Genomic DNA, 18,971 nt, shown 5'->3' with positions numbered 1-18,971 from the left:
CAATATGCAGATGCTACCCTAACTTCAAAGGGGGCCATGTGGCCATGTGTGAAACTGTCGTTTCCATTGGCAACCTTTGACTTGTAGAAGATGCGCCTGGTCCATAGGCAATCAAGGAAGTTGTCTTTGTGATTCCAGAACCAGATAGCAGGGAGAATTGCGTGCTTTCCCACAGTTCAGCAATGGTGGAAAAGTTTGTTGTTTCTCCAAGTCTCTCATTGTGCATAATGGCGCTGGTCTCCTTTGTCCAGAGGCACTCTGGGAGATTCCAGGGAGGCATGTGTCTTGTGGCAGGCAGCTCAAGCCATGCCCATCCATAGGCAGCATGAGGTGCAAGGCCAGCCATTCAAACACACAGCATCAAACACACACAGCAGTGATCCCTGAGTCCCAAATGCACAGATACACAGACATTTGACCAACACAGCATAAGCACAGTACAGACAAAATGCAATTGCAAACACACATGGTAACATCTGATCCAGCAGCGCTTTTCTTATGCTCTTATGATGTCCCATCAGTGAATCAGTCTCCCGCTCTAAGTTTTGGCCACGCATTATCAAAGCACAGGGGACACCTTGACCTTACTTTCACCAAAGCATGGCACCGCTAGTTCCTAAAGTGGCTGCCAAAGCAAATTTAGCCAAGATGGAGTCAGAGCAGACAGCACACATCTGTGAAGGGGGGGGGGCTGGTAACAATAGGGACTGAAGATGGACTAAAATATATAGCAGGAAACAGCACTAAATGAATGCCAGTTGAATAGTAAATAGTCTAGCGTAAAGATGACCAGCCACTTTGTCCCACTGTGGAGACAGAAAGTGTCTTTTATTGTAATATATTCAAAAAAAATCTATACCCCACTTCTCCAAAAGTGCTTGAAGCAGCTTACAACAAACCAATGAAACACCGCAAATGCAAAATAAAACCCACAATAAAAACCAATTAGCCCACAGCCCAATCTTCAGTTCAGCCACGAAAGCCAGCAGCTCCCTTAACTAATACAAACCAAATGCCCTGTAAAAAAAAAAGTGTTATTTACATGCTCTTCAGAATGCAAGAAATTGCAAGTAGATAAATAGGTACCACTTCGGTGGGAAGGTAACAGCGTTCCGTGCGCGTTGGTGTTTAGTCATGCCGGCCACATGACCACGGAAACGTCTTCGGACAGCGCTGGCTCTTCGGCTTTGAAACGGAGATGAGCACCGCAGCCCTAGAGTCGGATTCGACTGGCTTTCGAGCAAGGGAACCTTTACCTTTTACAGAATGATAAGGGATGGAACACTTTGGACACCTTTTGGATGGCTGGAGCCACAACACAGAAGAAATGAGCCCTGACTGGTGTGAGTGGCACTTTGCAGACTCAAGTGAAGAGCAGAAGTGATATGATCTCAGGGATCTACCAGTCCCACTCCTGTCCTGACAGCTCTTCTGGAGAGCGAGACTCTTGAGGTTGGAGGGTGTCAGTCTGAGGAGGGATATGATCCCATAAAAGGGACCCCTTCCTTGGGCGACGGACCAATATCCTCTCATACTGAGGATACCCCTGCACAATGGAATGCACAAGACAGCCTGAAACAGCTGAGAGACGGGGAGCAGGCTGCACCCTGCTGCTCAGCTGTTTTTGAGGTTTTTGCGGGGAATAGAAAGCAGGGGTTTAAAGGGATTCAGAGTCTGCTCTATCCATGGACTGCTTTGAAAGTGTGTGGTGAAATCTGGTTTGTTGTTTGGTTTGTGCCCATCCCTAGTGACCAGAGATGACGTTCTAGACCTACTGGGGAAATTAGAAACCGATAAGTCTCCAGGTCCTGATGGCATACATCTGAGAGTTCTTAAGGAACTCAGATGTGAGATAATTGATCTACTAACCCATATATGTAACCTATTACAAAATTCAGCCCGCTGCACCAGAAGACTGGAGAGTAGCAAAGGTCATACCCATTTTTAAAAAGGGGTCCAGGAAATTACAGACAAATGTCTGTCTCAAGCAAATTAGTAGAAACTGAAATCAAGGATAGAATTGTTGGGCACGTAGAGGAACAAAGCCTGCTGAGGGTAAATCAGCATGGCTTCTGCAAAGGGAAGTCCTGCCACACCAGCCTTTTGGAGTTCTTTGAGAAAGTGAACAAGCATGTAGACAATGGTGACCCAGTAGACATTATATACCTGGACTTTCAAAAGGCTCTTCTTACGTTCTTAAACTTGCAAGCAGGCATATGTGGGGAAAGGCTTCCCAGACCACAATTGCCCTTACTGGTAAGAAGCAGCACCTTGAATTGAACTTTGAATCAAATTGGCACCAGCTTTATTATTGGTATAATGTGCTATTGGCGGAAAAGGCAGGCGGATGTGTTTTGACCAAGAAAGCTTGATGTCTTCAGGGTGGCACTGCAGCTTGTTACAGCAGTCCAACAGAGATCACAATGTAACATTTTTACAACGTAACTGGAAGATTTCATGCATTGTCAGGCTCAGTAAGAACAATGCAAGGGCCATGATTTCTAGAATGCATTCAGTCAGGCACCGTTCAGATGATACAAACAAAATATCAAAGAGGGCATGCAATATTAACATATGTAATGGCACATGCTCCCTCCTTCTCCCTCATTCACACCCATTCGAGAGAAGAGGTGTTCTTTACTAATAAAATGATTTTTGGAAGGGGAAAAAACCCTACAACACAACATTCCGGAGAGCTGACAAGAGAACAATATAACTATTTCTGGTCTGCAAACCTATATAGGCTTGTCAACTTCCAGGTGAGAAACAAAGATCTCCCAGAATTACATCTGATCTCCAGAGATCAGTTCCCCTGGAGGAAAGGGCTGCTTTGGAGGGTGGACTCTGTGTCATTATACTGAGCTGAGGTCCCTCCCTGCCCCCAGTTTCCACCCCCAGACCTCCAGGAATTTCCTAACCTGGAGCTGGCAACCAACCCTGACCTATGAATTGATGAGAAATTAGACTGAATAGAAGAAGTGGTCATCAAATGGAGGAGGATATTTCCAAGGGCATATTGAAAAAATATTAGTAACTTCAGGGTAGCCCAAGGCTGATTTAGAATATGGTATTAAAGAAAAACTGGTTTTGGAGAAGTTATGGGTGTATGTGTGTGAAGTGTGAATATTGGTTAAAAAAATTGCCATACAATTTTTTTTCCAAAAAGCATGAACATTGGCCAAAGAATTGCAATAAGAATTTTTTTTATCTGTTTATTAATTTTCCAAACAGACCAACAGACAAAGAAATAAAAAAATAACAAATGCAAGTACGTAATTCTAGACGTTTCTACAGACAAAGAAAGAAAAAAAGAAAAAAAAATACAAGTACATAAAGTGTAGCAATAAGAATTTTTTAAAGGTTTCCAAACGAAATAAACTGGAGGGAATCTGTATGGAAATAACATTTACTGCTTTTTTCAAAAGGGTTGGACACTAAAAAAGATGAAGGAAGATAGGAAGTGGGGTGAGGGTGGTGCATACGGGAAAATAACATTTGCCTTGTGGAGGAAGGTACCTGGGGTGTAGCCTTTAATAAAAGGAAGTCAGGTCTTCACCTAAACCAGGTGACAGATCCAGAACCTGTTCTCAGTGCCAGATTACAGCCTTTAAAACACATGATGAAAATACTCCAGAATTCTTTCTCTCTCACCAGTTACTATCAGCTTTTTATATGTTAGCCAGATTTAGTTAAACATATATACATCATCTGTGGTATCTGTGTATGTAAAACACATCTGAACCTACATTTAATTAAAAGAAAATAATGTCCAGTTTGCAAGAATCAGAGATACTGTTACATAAATCAAAAGAGTACCAGCCGATTGCCAGGACACAGAACATGATGGCTGCCACAGCAGCGCTGAGATATGAATCCAGCTACAGCGGAACAGATTATATTATGCCTTACAGGAGACATTTTCTCCAAGCGTCTGAACGGCTTAAATAATTTGCAAGCACATTTACACAGGCTCCAACGCCTTTATGTTTTCTGCACAAGCGGAGTTCTTCAGAAACAGAACAGAAAGACAAAGAACAGAGGCCTCCACCAAAACCAGCCTTCGGTGGCCTTTTCAACGGGAGCCTGGCAGAAATAGGAGCAGTTCTCAGTTAGGGAGCTCCATCTAGCGGGAACATTCATATAACGCAGGATGGCCTTCGCATTTTACCAAACTAAAGCAAATAAAAATAACTGGTGTGGGACGGGCCTTTCACCTGCCAGTCCAGTTTGAGAAGGAAAATTAGGAGACGGAAACAAAGAAGAAGACCGGGAATGGTGGAGGAGGGAGAAAGGGGAATCCACTGCGGAGGGAAGCACAAAGCTTGATTCAGTGAGATGAGGGAGGAGGCAGCGGATTATTTATTTCCCTTTCTCCCCCGATGGGCACCCCAGAGCAGCTTACATTGTTCTCCTCTCCGCCAGTTTATCCTCACAACAGCCATGTGAGGTAGGTTAGGCTGAGGAGTAGGGTTTCCAGGTCCCTCCTGGCCACTGGTGAGGGGTGTGTGTGTTAGGGCTGCCAGCACCAAGTTGGGAAATCCCTGGAGATTTGGGAATGGAGTCTGGGGAGAACAGGGACCTCAGTGGGGTACAGCATCCATTTTCTACAGGGGAACTGACTGCAGTCTGGAGGTAAGTGGTAGTTTCCAGGGGATCCCCAGGTCCCACCTGAAGGCTGGCTGGCATCCCTGTGTGTAACTGGCCCAAGGTCATCCAGTAAACTTCCATAGAAAAGAAGGGATTAAAACCTGGGTCTCTCAGATCTTAGTCTGACACTCTAAAGCAGGGGTGTCGAACTCGTTTGTTATGAGGGCCGGATCTGACATAAATGAGACCTTGTTGGGCCGGGTCATGTGTGTCATAAAACGTAATGGCGGGTAGCAGAGATATAAACTTTATAAAGGACACAAACACAAAGGGGTTTTTTTAACTTAAAATAAAATCATGCTTAAAACAGCACTCTTGCAATATTTTGTTTATTTAACAGTGTCTGATAACGGACACCTCTCGCTCTGAATTATTGCATCAAAATGTCTGTGCTGTTGCAATCTTGAGTATGCTGTTCAGGTGTGTATCTGTAAGCTGCAAACCTACGATGATGCCACAGCAGCAGCAGAATTGGAAGAAGCAGAAGACAGCCAGTTCCACTGTGGGCCTGATAGAAGCCCTCTGGGGGCCTGAACTGGCCCCCGAGCCGCATGTTTGACACCCCTGCTCTAACCAACCACTACACATAACTGTCACTGTATTGAATAGCGTACTGACCTAAGCCACAGAAGGGCCTTGGAGGAGAAAGAGGCAACGGTACTGCTCACTCAACCGACAGTCGCCAGTGTGGTCCAGAAGGGATTATTTCTTTGGGGGAGGGCTCAATTTGCAGCCCCCTCCCCAGTCCCTATTGGTACCCTGGTAGTCACTGATCCCTTATTTTCACTGTCATAACGGCCAGAGGTTTCTCATCCAATGAAACATTTTCATTAGAAAGGTAAACGTTTTAATCTTCTTGCCCAGATTGTTCACTAGGTCTAATGAAATCAGCTGAACCTAGCTTCATTCTCACACATGCACACACGTGTGTCCATACACTCCCGTCCATCGTTAACGATGCTTCCTTCATCATGCAAATTCATTGCTGGATTGAGGAGGCCTGCTTAACGCAGTGCTGACACCCAAGTTCCGCACCATCCCACCCCAGCAGCACGCTTCACAATTCCTATGGTGTCACAGAGAACACTAGGGTGCACGCATCTCAAACTGCATCTTGTTTAGTGGTGCTCCTGAAGACACTGCTGCTGCAAGCAAACACTTGGGTTGTCTTGCACAGCTGGGATGGATCCTCCACAGCATCTGGGTTTGTAGAGCACCATCGGCAGCCAAGGGGGCATCTGGTAAGCAAACTGCAGTCAATTTTTTTGGGGGGTAAATTTTATTGAATGTACTTCAAGCATTAAAATCTAAACTACAGCATAGATAGTAAAACAGTATGCAACAGGCATTAAATAACAAAGCATAAACAGTGTAAGAGAGCATATTATTCTATATTGATTCTAATTCTTAACGATTTGCTAAGCCGAATTTCTGTGGAATTAATTTATATAACTAAACGTGAAATGCTGTAGACGGCTAATAATATTTTTCATCCGTTGTGACCATTTGCGGTATATTTATTTTATTTATTTTTATTTTTGGATTTATATCCCGCCCTCCCCGAAGGCTCAGGGCAGCTGGTATTTGGTTTGAAGGGAGCTTATCTTGCGTAACCATATAATCTAGCACTGGTGGCCAAATACGTACAAATTTGGAGTAGCTTGGTGTTGTGTGATCTGTTTATAGAGTCTGTTATCTTGGCCATTATAAATCGGTCCCAAATTTCATCTTGCCAAGCAAGGAGCGCTGGTGGCGAGGAAGACTTCCAGCAATAGTAAGTCTGGCTGTTGCCAGTAATATTGCTATAAGTTCCTTAGTGTCTCTTCTTACTGAGTTGTCCCATAGGGTTAATAGTGTTATTTCTGGTGTGCAAGGAATCATTTGGTTTGTGATTAAGTTAATATGAGTTACCACTTTTTCCCAGAATTCAAGGATCTCCTGGCAGTTCCACCAGCAGTGAAGGTAGGTGCCTATCTGACCACATTTTTTCCAATAGGTTGGGTGGTTAGCTGAATTCATTTTGTATAATTGGTAATGTGTAATGTACCATCTCGAAGTCAGCTTGAAGAATTGCAAGTGTATGTTGTAAATCTGCAGTCATTTCTTTCCCATTCACACTCACTTGTGACTTTGAAACCACAAGAATGAACTACTGCAATGTACTCTTCACGAGTCTGTTTGTGGAAACTGTTCAGATGTATTGGCTAGTGCAGAAAGCACGGCTTGGTTCTGAGAGGGGGAAGGAGAACTGCCATAACCTTGTTATGCCCAAGGCTTAAAATATGCATTGAGTGCAAGGCATTCCCAAGCAAAGCTAAAGATTCTGTAAGTAATTATAATATCATGTAACACTTTTTTTGGCATGTTCAAGGGGCACTTCACATAGCATTTTTTTTTTACAACACTGGATGTTAGGGTGGTACTGTAGGACAAGGGACCAGTGAGTGTGATTTATGATTGTGATTTTTGATATTGTTTTTGACATATAGGATGACAGGTGCCACTGTGCCTTATTAGGAGTCTGATTTAAGTGAACTTAGATTTTAATATTTAGCCCAGACAGAAGAGCTGTAGAGCAGGATTAATTAGAGTATTATTTTAATGGTTAAAGGTCTTTTTCGTAGAGTCAGAAAATAATGGAATGTATATTTGAAATTAAGCTCTTCAGTTGAAGGACATCTGAGAAGTTGAGCTATGAGAAAGAGTCTCAGTGTTCTCAAAACAAATATCTTCTTGTGTAGAGCAGAGCATCTGGCCCCAGAAGGTGTGCAAAGAGCTATGTTTTATGCATCTTCTCAGGAAACTCCCTAGTTTCATGCTGAAGCAAATAAGCCAGGAATTATGCCTGAAGGAGGCCCCCTCTGTTCATTGATGTTTTCTACTGTTCCGGGCCTAGATAAGCTTTTGCAATTATTGATACTTAAGATCCAGATAGGCGTTCGCCAATAGAGAAATGCCAGCTAAAATGATGCTTTGATGATGACACCTGTTGAACACCAATTAAGGAATTCTTTCTGTGCAAACTGTCATGATGTCATTTGGGGTATAAGATCTACTGCCCTTCCTGGTTGGGGCAGAATACAGCTTGGTGTTACTGGGTGCCAAGGTATCCAGTTCTGTATTTTCCTGATTATTGCAATAAACAGATATTTATCCTCTCCCTGGATTCCAACCATGGATCCCTTATTTGGCCCCGGGAGCTCACGGGGCACAGATTTGTGCATCAGTACTAATCCTGAGCCTGCCCCGGCAGGGAGGGCGGAATATAAATTAATTAAATAAATAGATAGCTGGTGGAAGGTTGTGATTGTGTGGCTTACACAAAGCCACCCAAGTCATTTCCTGGGATTGGTGCTGTTGGGCCAGCAGGGTGTTTCCCCTGCTTCCACACAGCATCATGGAACATTTGTGTACCTTGCAGGGCACCCCTGGCTTTTCTCCAATCTTTGCCAAACCTACTTTGCTGCCATGTTTTGGAGCAGATCACAGCAAAGCCTGAATGGCTGCCGGGTCAGCGGGAAATTTCTGATTTTCCTGGTCCCACCCATATGGCTGCCATTTTCTCTACTGGAAGCCACTTCCTTCCCTCTGGGGGGGGATTTAAAACAACAACAACAACAACAACAACAACCAGCAATTGAATATCATTATGACAATCTGTGTGTCAGGTTCTCCAAATTCCCAGTTTTCATTTTCTAAAAGGTCTTTAGTCTCTTTTATTGGGGAGATGAGGGAAAGACATCTCTCTGCAACAAGAGGGCCTAGAGACTTGCTTTCTCCTCCGCAAAAAACAAAAGCTGGGAATTCAGAGAACCTGATAGACAGATAGAACGATATTTAGTCGCCAATGCTTTAAAAGTAGGATTGTCAGGTCCCCCCGGCCATCCGTAAGGAATGGCGGATAGGGTTGCCAGATCCAGGTTGGGAAACTCCTGGAGATTTGGGGGTGGAGCCTGGGGAGGACAGGAGCCTTGGTGGCACACAATGCCACAGAGTCAAAGCATCAATTTTCTCCAGGGGAACTGATCTCTGTAGTCTGGAAATGAGCTGTAACTCCAGGGGATGCCCAGGTCCCACCTGGAGGCTGGCTGGCATCAGGGGGGGGGGGGGGATGCCCACTGCAAGGGGCCAGATGCAGAGAACCTATGGAGAAAACTGCCATGTGAAAGCCCCATTGTCACTGTGCATTTGTGGAGTCTGAGTTCCAGAAAACCTATCACACTATATACTACCCTGCCCTCTCTATGCAGCGCCTAAAACCAAATTCCTTATAGAGTTTTAGTGGGTTTAAAGCTAAGAAAATATGGGCTAAAGCTGTTATCTAGGGAGAGTAATGTTCATTTGATCAGTACCTTTTGGCTAGATCATTTAAACGCTGATATTTGTAATTATGTTATATATATGTGTGTGTGTGTGTGTGTATTTATGTCTGTCTGTGCCACATTGTTTTATATGTTCAGATTGTAATGGCCTTTGGCCATAGATAATAAACTTTACCTGTATATGACATCCAAAACAGCAGTGGGTGAACTACACAAGCTTGTCCCTGTGAGGGAAACACCCTAGTGAGCACAATGCTATTTGAACTGGGGGCTTCCTGCTTCACACCTTAACTGCTATGCTATGCCATATTATGTTTTTAACAGTGACCCTTGCCTGGAACAACTTAGGCCACACTGAACTTACATGGCCATCAAGTCAGCAGAGTTGCTTGCCCAGATGTAGCCCACAACAGAACATTTGGGGCACACAGAGTGCCATCGGATTGGCTCCCGCCAGCTATTTCACTCAATCTTACCCTATTCTCCTCCTTACTGTAGTCCTGTCCCACATGAATTTTGTCCATACAGCCTTTTGGGGTGGTCAAAGGGGTTCCCCTCCTCTCTTTGTCACCAGTGGAAAAGCTGGCTGGATCCAACACATTGCTCAGTCACAGCTGCCAAATTACAGAACTGTGCCCTTTAAGTCCATCTACACACAGGCCACAGTATTTAAGACATCACTGTAGACCTTTTTCTTTAGATTTGCTCCTAGTGCCTAAGGAGCAGCCTTTGCATCCATTCTGGGTATGTGCACTGGGTTCACTGCAAAAATATTATGGCAGAAACATACAGTGTCCGATGTGCCGACCGGCAGCAGTCGCTGAAGACAAATATGCAATGAATGATTCTTCTGAATTGCCGATATGCATGCCATCCTAAAACAATTAGTGCGGTCAGCTTCGATAACACAAATCGTCTGCTTTATGTCTGGGCACATGAGCCCCTTCAATTCAGACACACTTTTTTCTCCAACAGATGACTGGCAAGGCCAAAAAGCTATCATGTTTACCATCCCATCCTTCCTCTAAGAAACCCAGAATGGGGCACATTATAGTCTCGCCCCCCATTTTATCTTCTCACTTTACCAAATGAGGTAGACGAGCTGATAGATTAGTGACTGGCCCAAGGCCATTTCATTACCAACCACCTGTTTGGTGAATGGAAAGGGATATAGTTCTATAGAATTTAGGATTACAAATGACTTGAGAATATCAAATGTTAGTGAGTTTTCTGGAAATTGAGATGAGGAGATTTCGACTTCACTGGAAAAAATAATCACATTTCATATTCAGGCAGAGAACAAGTTTAGAAAGCACAGTTAAATAATTTGAAGATTTAAGAGACATGGAAGAATCCATATTGTACAAACAGGAGTTTGGTAATTTGTCAGGCTATAAAGCAGAATAACTCAGAAAGGGCTCTTGGCAGGACAGTGTCATAATCTGTCTCTGATCAAATGGAAATTTGAATCATTACCTACAGAAAATCACTATCTGGGTATCATGATGAAGAGAAATTGAGAAGGTAGTCAAATATTGGAAGACCCTCTGAACATATAGTGAATTTAGAATGTTGTTGTGTTGTCAATGTCACCTCAAGGGCAAGCCAAAAACAATAAAGAGTGAATATTCTTCCACTGTGTTGCATACATTCTTAAAGTCTTCTGGTAATCATCCAGCAATCATGTTTTAAAATACAGAATGTTACGGTATTTCCATATGGAGATGAAAGTAAACCTTCAAAATGCACATCCTATCTGAGCCGGGTTCTAACAGTTTCTGTAGATTTAGGCTTCCCTAAATGATAAATCTATTTAATTTTAACAAAAACAAAATAATTAAACCATCCTCCTATTTCCATTTAAACATCATTAGAAAAATAGTGGCAATTCATTGCCTGTAATCTCAACTATGATTTATAACCAGGGATCATTTCCTGCGGGAGCGCATAGGAGCGGAGCTCCGGCAGTACTGAGTCCAGGGGATGGGCACATGCAACAAGCCCCACCCCCTGCTCCCAGCAGCCCTCGGTTTGGCCACAAGGAGCAAGAAACAGCCAAGTAAATTGCAGAGCCCCCCACCTCGGCCCACCTTCAGGTACAAGCTCTCCCTCCTCTGTGAGGGCAGATCTGCACGTTCCCCCCCCCCAATACCTAGCAATCCAAAACAGTCCAGTGGAGCCTGAGAGGTGGGTGTTGCCTTCTGAAACACTTCCTGTGATGTCAGGGGGTGTGGCATATGCAAATACGTTATGCTAATGAGCTCCTGCACCTCTTTTTCTATGAAATGACCCGTTTATAACCTGTATTTTCTAGAACACTAGTTTGGACTCAATTCATCTGCAAAGTTTATAAATGGTATCCATAATACAACAGTTCCTGCCTTGCCTCTCCTTTTGCAAGTTTCATGTGATGGGATAGCTTCTTCACTCATAAACTCCCGTATTTACACCAATTTGTAATCAATGACTGAACTGTTCGCAATACCTGATGCTTCTCTATCGCTCAAAGTACTTCACTGCAGAAAGAGTGCAGTTTTTCACATCTCAACTGCATATGCAATAATATGCATCCCTCTACAAAACTCCTAGAAAACACTGGGATGTTGTAGGAAAGGCTACTTTTGCATGTGAGATATCATTCGTTCATGTGAGATATCATTCGTTCACAGTTTACAATGATTTCCTCACATATAAATGTGAAAGAAGCCAAGGTTCCCCAAGATAGGGTTCCTGGGACCCTCCTGGCAACTGGCGGGGGATGGCGGTGACTTTGGAGGAGAAAGAGAAAGGCCTAAGCCTTGTCACCAGCATCACACAGGAAGTGACGCCATCATGCCAGCAACGTCCAGGTGACACTCTGGTATTTGGGAAAAACCTCTGTCCAAAACTAGCTTCTACCATAGTTTTTCTCAAATGCCAGAGCATTGTCTGGATGTTGCTGGCATGATGACATCACTTCCTGTGTGATGAGGCCTAGGCCTTCTCCTTTCCCCTGACAAGTCCCCCCCCACCAGCCAGTTGATCGTTGGCTAGGTATAAGGCCTGGCAACCCCGCTTTCACCGGGGGGGGGGGGGGGGGCTGGCAACTTTACCCCGAGATCATATCTCATCTTCATCTTTGGGGTCTTCTGTGTTTAAAACAGCATCACCAAGTTTTCTCTTACAGGTACAAACAGGAGGACCTTATGCTGAGACCAAGCTCCTAGAACAGGGTTCCCCAACCTTTTTGATCCGGTGGGCAGCTTTGGAATTCTGACACAGCATGGTGGGCACAACCACAAAATGGCTGCCACAGGAGGAGACGGCACACACAGAGGAAGCCCAAGTGTAGGGGAGAAGAGGGGTACTTAGGAGATACCCTGGGAAAGTGGGGTAGGAGAGAATATGACAGTGTAACATCGTTATTTTAGTCTACATAGCCAACCGAAACTTTTGTGGCAAATCAGAAGCCCTGCTGTGCTAGAGCCCCACCAGGTCTCACCTACTTTCTAAAATACTTGGTGGGCACCAGGAAAGGAGATGGCGAGCACCATGCTGCCCACGGGGACCAAACTGGGGACTCATTCTAGAATATTTGCCATAAAGCATCTGATTGAGTTACATTCAGAAAAGCCTCTGTAAGAATGGAATGAGGGAAAAAATTCAAGAGCAAAGGCTAAACCCTGGACCCTTTGATTCAACAAAATGTCACACAGGCTGTTTAGAAAGGGAGTGAAACCTGATAAAACATTGGCATAGTGACAGGACTCAGAGAAATTTATCACACAGGATGTAGATTTGCTCGGTTACCTCGAAACTCTGCAGTGTCTTACAAGAACAATTCTATTAGTCTTTCTTTAGAAGTATCAATTCCCTCCATTTCTCAATTGTTGGAACTTAGCTATATTAGGCCCTCAAAAAAAGACAAATGGTTATACAAATGAGTAAACTTCAAATATAATAAAAAGCAGAACACTGGCTAGATAAGCTTTCCGGTACAGATATGTGAATGCATGATATATTGAAGAATAACAGACGTGTCCACAGCATGAACACCATATCCAGAGCTATGTGATTAACCAAGTGCAAAACAAACTGAAGTCTTAGTGAAGTAAAAAATTGTGTGGCATTATAACGATTTCTCTTTGATCCGTTCCGTCTTTTATTCCAGCCCGTTTTTTTAAGTGTTAGTTCTAATTGTTTTTTATTATTCTTTGACACTTCCCTTTCCAATAATATTTACCATCAGTGTTCCCTCTAAGCTGAGTTAGTGTGAGCTAGCTCACAGTTTGTTAGCCTCCGGCTCACACATTTTTTGTCTTACCTCAGGAAGGACGGCTCCAGAGCAAACTAATTTATGCAGCAGCCAAATCGCTCGCTCACAACTTTAATGCCAGTAGCTCACAGAGTAGAATTTTTGCTCACAAGACTCCACAGCTTAGAGGGAGCACTGTTTACCATTACGGCTGCTTTTACTACGAGCAGGTTTTAATCATTTTTGTTTGGTTTTAATGAGACAACTTTCTAATGTGGTACAGTTGGATCAAGTTGGATCTCCCTGGGCGCCTCAGTTTGAGATGGTTTTCAATTTTCTAAAATCCTTTTTATAAAAGGGACTTTATGCACACATTTTATGGCTGATTTGAATTCTATATATCCTTAAAGAGCCTCCCACTCTTGCCCTGCCTCTGTTTCAGCAACGACCTGTCTTCTTCTTTCATTATCTATACAGATTGTCTGAGCTTGCCCAATCCCCAGAGCTCTGCCTTACATTACCCAGTACATAAAAGCAGCTAAATTTAAAACTTGATAAAATTGCAGATAAAAAAGCTAGGTGTTCAAATTTCATCTGCTATCTTTTTTTCCTGTAGCTATTACCTATCCTGATACTGAATAGACTACAACAGAAAATAAAGCACTCAATTTATGTTGCATACTTTGTGGACGGGACTCTGGGTCTACCCAACAAAAACTGAAAGATGGCATATGCTGCATTTGAGACCTCATGAGGTCAGCTAATCATATTGAATGTACCAGATAAAAAGTTTTGGAATGTACTTCCATGTTCTTTCTGCTTTTCCTGCTGCAAGACTTTTACAAAAGAAAAAGTGCTATCGCCTTTACAATGAAGCCCATGAGAAAAGCAAACTCACACCATCTCTTTCTTACTAGATTTCCCAAAGAAGTGATCCAAGAGTAGGAAAAGAAAGATGGGGCAGGAGGCTGGGGAAATCATGCTACTACATTTGGGATGCTACCGTATGTTAAAAGAAAGGCACCTGCTGCTTCTTACATGTCTATAGCTAGCGAAAGGAACAGAAGTAAGAACAATGTACATCTATAAGATCCACATTATTTATCGTCTGCCTTTCTCACTTGGACTCAAAGTGGATTGCAGAGTCGACGGATGGGACATTCACTGAAGAATGCAACAGGATTAGGGTTGTCTAATTTTTAAAAGAATCTTTCATTTTATTTTTTAAAAAATCAATTCAGTTTTTGTTCTGGTTTGTTGTATTGTTACATATAATTCAATATACATTTTTTAAAAATCAGCAAGGAAAAATTTAATTTTAAAGTGTTCCAGGTACTTCTGATTGGCATGATATATACCAAAATGTTCTCAGTCATAACATTGCTCTGTAAGCATGCCTCATCACTAGCTACCATAAGGTAACTCGTCAAAAAACAGAATTGGTTTCCTAGAAGAACCTGGTTATTTACAAAGAATCGGATCTTCTCCACACATTACATATCGTAGGTATGTACGATGCTCAAATGCTCCAAATAAGTTTTGAAAAACATATATTTATTACAGAGGTACGTATTAGAGACAGGACAAGCTGTGGTTCTCTGTTGAGTGTACACTCAGTGACAAACCCAGGTTTGCTACAGCATGTGAGAAAAGGTCTTTAATAAGCTGTTGCATGCTTCCTTCCTTGTGAGGTTAAGGAAGCAACCACAGAAGGAAAGAATAAAACCGCCTAATAAATTACAGGTGGAAAAGCTTTCCATGTAAGCACGAAGCTTTCCATGTAAGCAGAGAAGACTAATAATTTAGAGAGCATGTCAGGGACTGAGTCAGTTCTTTTCTTGGCAACCTTTTAACTACTTCCGTATGTGGGTGGAGGAGATGCAGATTACAATAAACTTCTGTCAACACAAAGCACACATTATTTCCCCTACTGTTTGGAATGCCATACTCCCATTTAAACAAAAATCTGCAAAAGTCCCCTATGATACATGCAGGGCAGGACCTCAATTCTCAATATTCGGGTTGAAACATTCCACCGACAGCCACTTGATAACAAACATGGCCGACAAACAAGTCAGAATTGTCAGCTTTTGACATTTTTGATTCACAGCCTTATCGAGGTTTAAAATGATTTTTAAAATAATCCTGTAAGAACCGTTTTGAATCTGAGCTCCCTGTTTCTGAAATATTCTTGAGCTGCACAGGCCACAAGTCATTTGCCCGATTTTTAAACAGAATGTCAATATAACTCTGATCCCCAAATCCAGCAAGCCTCCTACCTCTCCTTATCTATTTCTCAGATGTCTAGACCTGTGCAGAATTTTTCATTAATGCTACCGGGGCTATGACCCTCTCTTGTATTTATGACTGGAAATGCTCACAGCCCCTACGTGCATTTAATGTTTTTAAACATACACAAAATGCCAGAAACACTCCCTCCGATATATACTTCTATCATTAAAAGGCAGAGCCTCACACTCCCCTACAATTCAGTTTTTCTTTTACAATATACCAGGAACTCACTTCTACTACATCTTAAATGCAGAGCACCTCCATTTATTTTGTTCATAAAATCAGCAATCCTCACTACAGAGCTACATTAGGCAGATGGAGATGCCACAGAACAATCCTCACCAATAGATTACTGCAACGTAAAAAATAGCACAATGTAGCTATTGCTATCCTCACCTGTAGATTACTGCAACGTAAAAAATAGCACAACCCCTGTATTTTTTATTTCCATTTCTCTCCAATGGGGACTCAAAAGCAGCTTACATAATTCTCCCCTCCCCTATTTTATTCTCACAACAAGCCTGTGAGGTAGCCCGGGCTGAATGTGACTTGCTCAGTCACCCAGCAAGCTTCAGGATTCAAACCCATACCATAAAGACCCACTTCTTGACGTTTGTCCCTGCTTTGTATAATTTGTCATTCTTGACAAGAAAAATGAAAGAAGTCCTTTGAATATTTAAATCTTCTGCTATTATTGGCATTTTTCTTGTGTTGTGTGTGTGTACGCGTGTGGCCATCCTGCAGAGGTTTCAGGCAAGACATGAGAGAGGTGTTTTGTAATAATTTCCCTCTGCCACAAATAAGACTACTAACTAGTTACCAGATGTCCTCTTTTCAGAGGACATGTCCTTTTTTGTGTGTGTCCATCCTCTTTTGGGCTCTTTTTGTTAAAAACTGATGAAAATGTCCTCTTTCTGGGTTGGCAGGTTAGGAATATTCCTAGTTAGTGGCCATTATCCCAGCTTAAATAGCAGGCTTATTTAAAATGAGGTCTGTCATCGTGATCACTTGTTTGAAATAGATTCAGGCAGGGTCGCCGTGTTGGTCTGAAGCAGCAGAACAAAGTCTGAGTCCAGTGACGTCTTTACGACCAACACAGTTTTATTTACGGTATACGCTTTTGTGTGCACAAACACTTCTTCAGATAGTAAGTCAGGAAAGACATCCTTCTTTTTTTGCTTCTCAAAATATGGCAACCCTACTAATAACCCCTTATGTCTTCCTTGATACAACCTCACCCCCCCTTGTGTATATCTATACCTAGGGTCCCCAGCTTCAGGTTGTGAAATTCCTGGAGATCTGGGGGTCCAGCCTGGGAGAGTGGGTTTGGGGGAGGGGATGGACCTCAGTGGGACGCAACGCCATAGCAGCAATGTTCCCTCTAAGCTGTGGAGTCTTGTGAGCAAAAACTTTACTTCTTGAGCTACTGGCATTAAAGTTGTGAGTAATTCGGCTACTGCATAAATTAGTTTGCTCTGTAGCCATCCTTAAGAACATAAGAACATAAGCTCCTTCCTGAGCTAAGACAAAAACGTGTGAGCTGGAGGCTAAAGAACTGTGAGCTAGCTCACACTAACTCAGCTTAGAGGGAACACTACATAGCAGGGGTGTCGTTATTTAAAGTTTTAGAAAATCTTTGTGTTTGTCTGTGTCCTTCATAAAGTTTATATCTCCGCTACCTGGCATTACCTTATGACACACATGGCCCGGCCCAACAAGGTCTCATTTATGTCAGATGCAGCCCTCATAACAAATGAGTTCGACACCCCTGCTAGAGCATACCCTCCAAAACTGCCATTTCTTCCCGGGCCAGCTCTTATTCTGTGAGATCTCCAGGCTCCAGCGGCCAGCCACCCCCAGTACCCTTAAAGCAAGTAAGGAGCCTGCCGTACCTGTTAAGTCCTCGAAACTAAACCTGGGCCAGATCATAACCATATAATTACCTATATTTTAACAGCGGCTAGAACATTGATAGCAAAGCGATGGAAAACTAAAAGTATGCCATCCATAAAAGATCTGAAGTATAAAATCCTGGAAGTAGCAGAAATGGACAAATTAAACACAGAGTTGCAAAATAAATCGGAGAAACTCTTCCGGGACAAGATGGAAAATAATCTACGACGGGCTGAAGATAAAGAAGACAGAATCAACCTAAAATTAGGCTAGTTAAAAGCTGATGACGTACAGAAGATAGAAGAATGATAGGTTATGGAATGATTAGTACGAATATGTGAAAAATTGAAAAAATCGAAAAATAAATATTAAAAAAAGAAGAAGAGACTAAACCTGGGCCATAAAAACCAGACCCACATCCAATGTTCCCTCTAAGCTGTGGAGTCTTGTGAGCAAAAATTCTACTTTGTGAGCTCCTGGCACTAAAGTTGTGAGCAAGTGATTTGGCTGCTGCATAAATTAGTTTGCTCTGGAGCCATCTTTCCTGAGCTAAGACAAAAAGGTGTGAGCCGGAGGCTAATAAACTGTGAGCTAGCTCACACTAACTCAGCTTAGAGGGAACACTGCCCACATCCCAGTGACCAAAGCAGTCCTCCTTCGCAAAAGAGCTTCCTAACGCTCGGCAGAAACAGAAGCCGGCCAAAAACAGGGAAGACACCCTTCACCCCACCCCCAACCCCGGTCTCGACGTACTGCGGCCCTAAAAAGCCGCCCCCTCTATTTCTACACACACACCCCTCCACAAGCATCTACCCGACGATCTCCCCGCACCTGTGCTCACCCCCTACCTGGAAGTCTAATGAAAGAAAACTAAAACACAAGCGGCCAGCCTCGGGGGACAACCTTGCCAAAATGTTTGGCTAGAAATGAAAACAGCAATATTGGCACAAAGCTTCTTTTTAAGTAAAGACTGCTGGTGGGCAACAAGAAAGTGCTCAGATAAAGATTATTTACCAGCAGTCTGGATATGTTGAAATCAATAGCAATTTTTTTCCTTCTGCTGAATACAAAAGGATTTGGAAGACAGCCGAGCTCGGTGTGAAATGCCCACTGGAATACCTGAGGGTTGCCTCTTCATATTATACTACAGGGCAGCAGTATGAGCCTCAGATAAACAAGGGCCCATTACACAGGCACATTTTACGGCAGATTTTCAGAGCAGTAAGCCTTTAATCTTTGGATTCTGTGCCCACATTATGCACCATTCTTCCTCTGGTGTATTTATTCTGCAGCTACAATTTTAAAACACACTTTTCTAAATCGGGATGGTGTCTTGTGACATCTGGGGGGTGGTGTGCAGTTGCCTTATCGCAGCTGCACAGTAGCGTCCAGCAAGCACCTTCCGTTTGAATCCTTGTGGTTCAGGTTTTGCGCATGCATTTTAGTGTTAGTTCACTGAATGAAAGGGAACAGAAAGGAACACAGGCAAAAGGAGGGGAGATCGATGTTGAAATTGACAAGATTTTTTTTTTAACTGACAAGCAGCTGTGAAGCCCCGCTTTCCATAATGCAGAGCACTAGAG

The 18,971-nt window shown here is 43.0% G+C and overlaps 1 protein-coding gene across 1 annotated transcript in view; it reads left to right on the top strand.

Annotated features, from left to right (window-relative positions):
• The window catches only part of BRWD3 (bromodomain and WD repeat domain containing 3), a 118,000-nt gene that overhangs the window by 18,276 nt on the left and 80,753 nt on the right, over positions 1-18,971 (top strand). The window lies entirely within an intron of this gene.

This window comes from Gekko japonicus, unplaced genomic scaffold (genome assembly GCF_001447785.1).
Source record: "Gekko japonicus isolate JY-2015 unplaced genomic scaffold, Gekko_japonicus_V1.1 scaffold1606, whole genome shotgun sequence".
NCBI lineage: Eukaryota > Metazoa > Chordata > Lepidosauria > Squamata > Gekkonidae > Gekko > Gekko japonicus.
The sequence above is the reverse complement of the archived record's forward strand: the minus strand, read 5'-3'. Positions and strand labels throughout refer to the sequence as shown.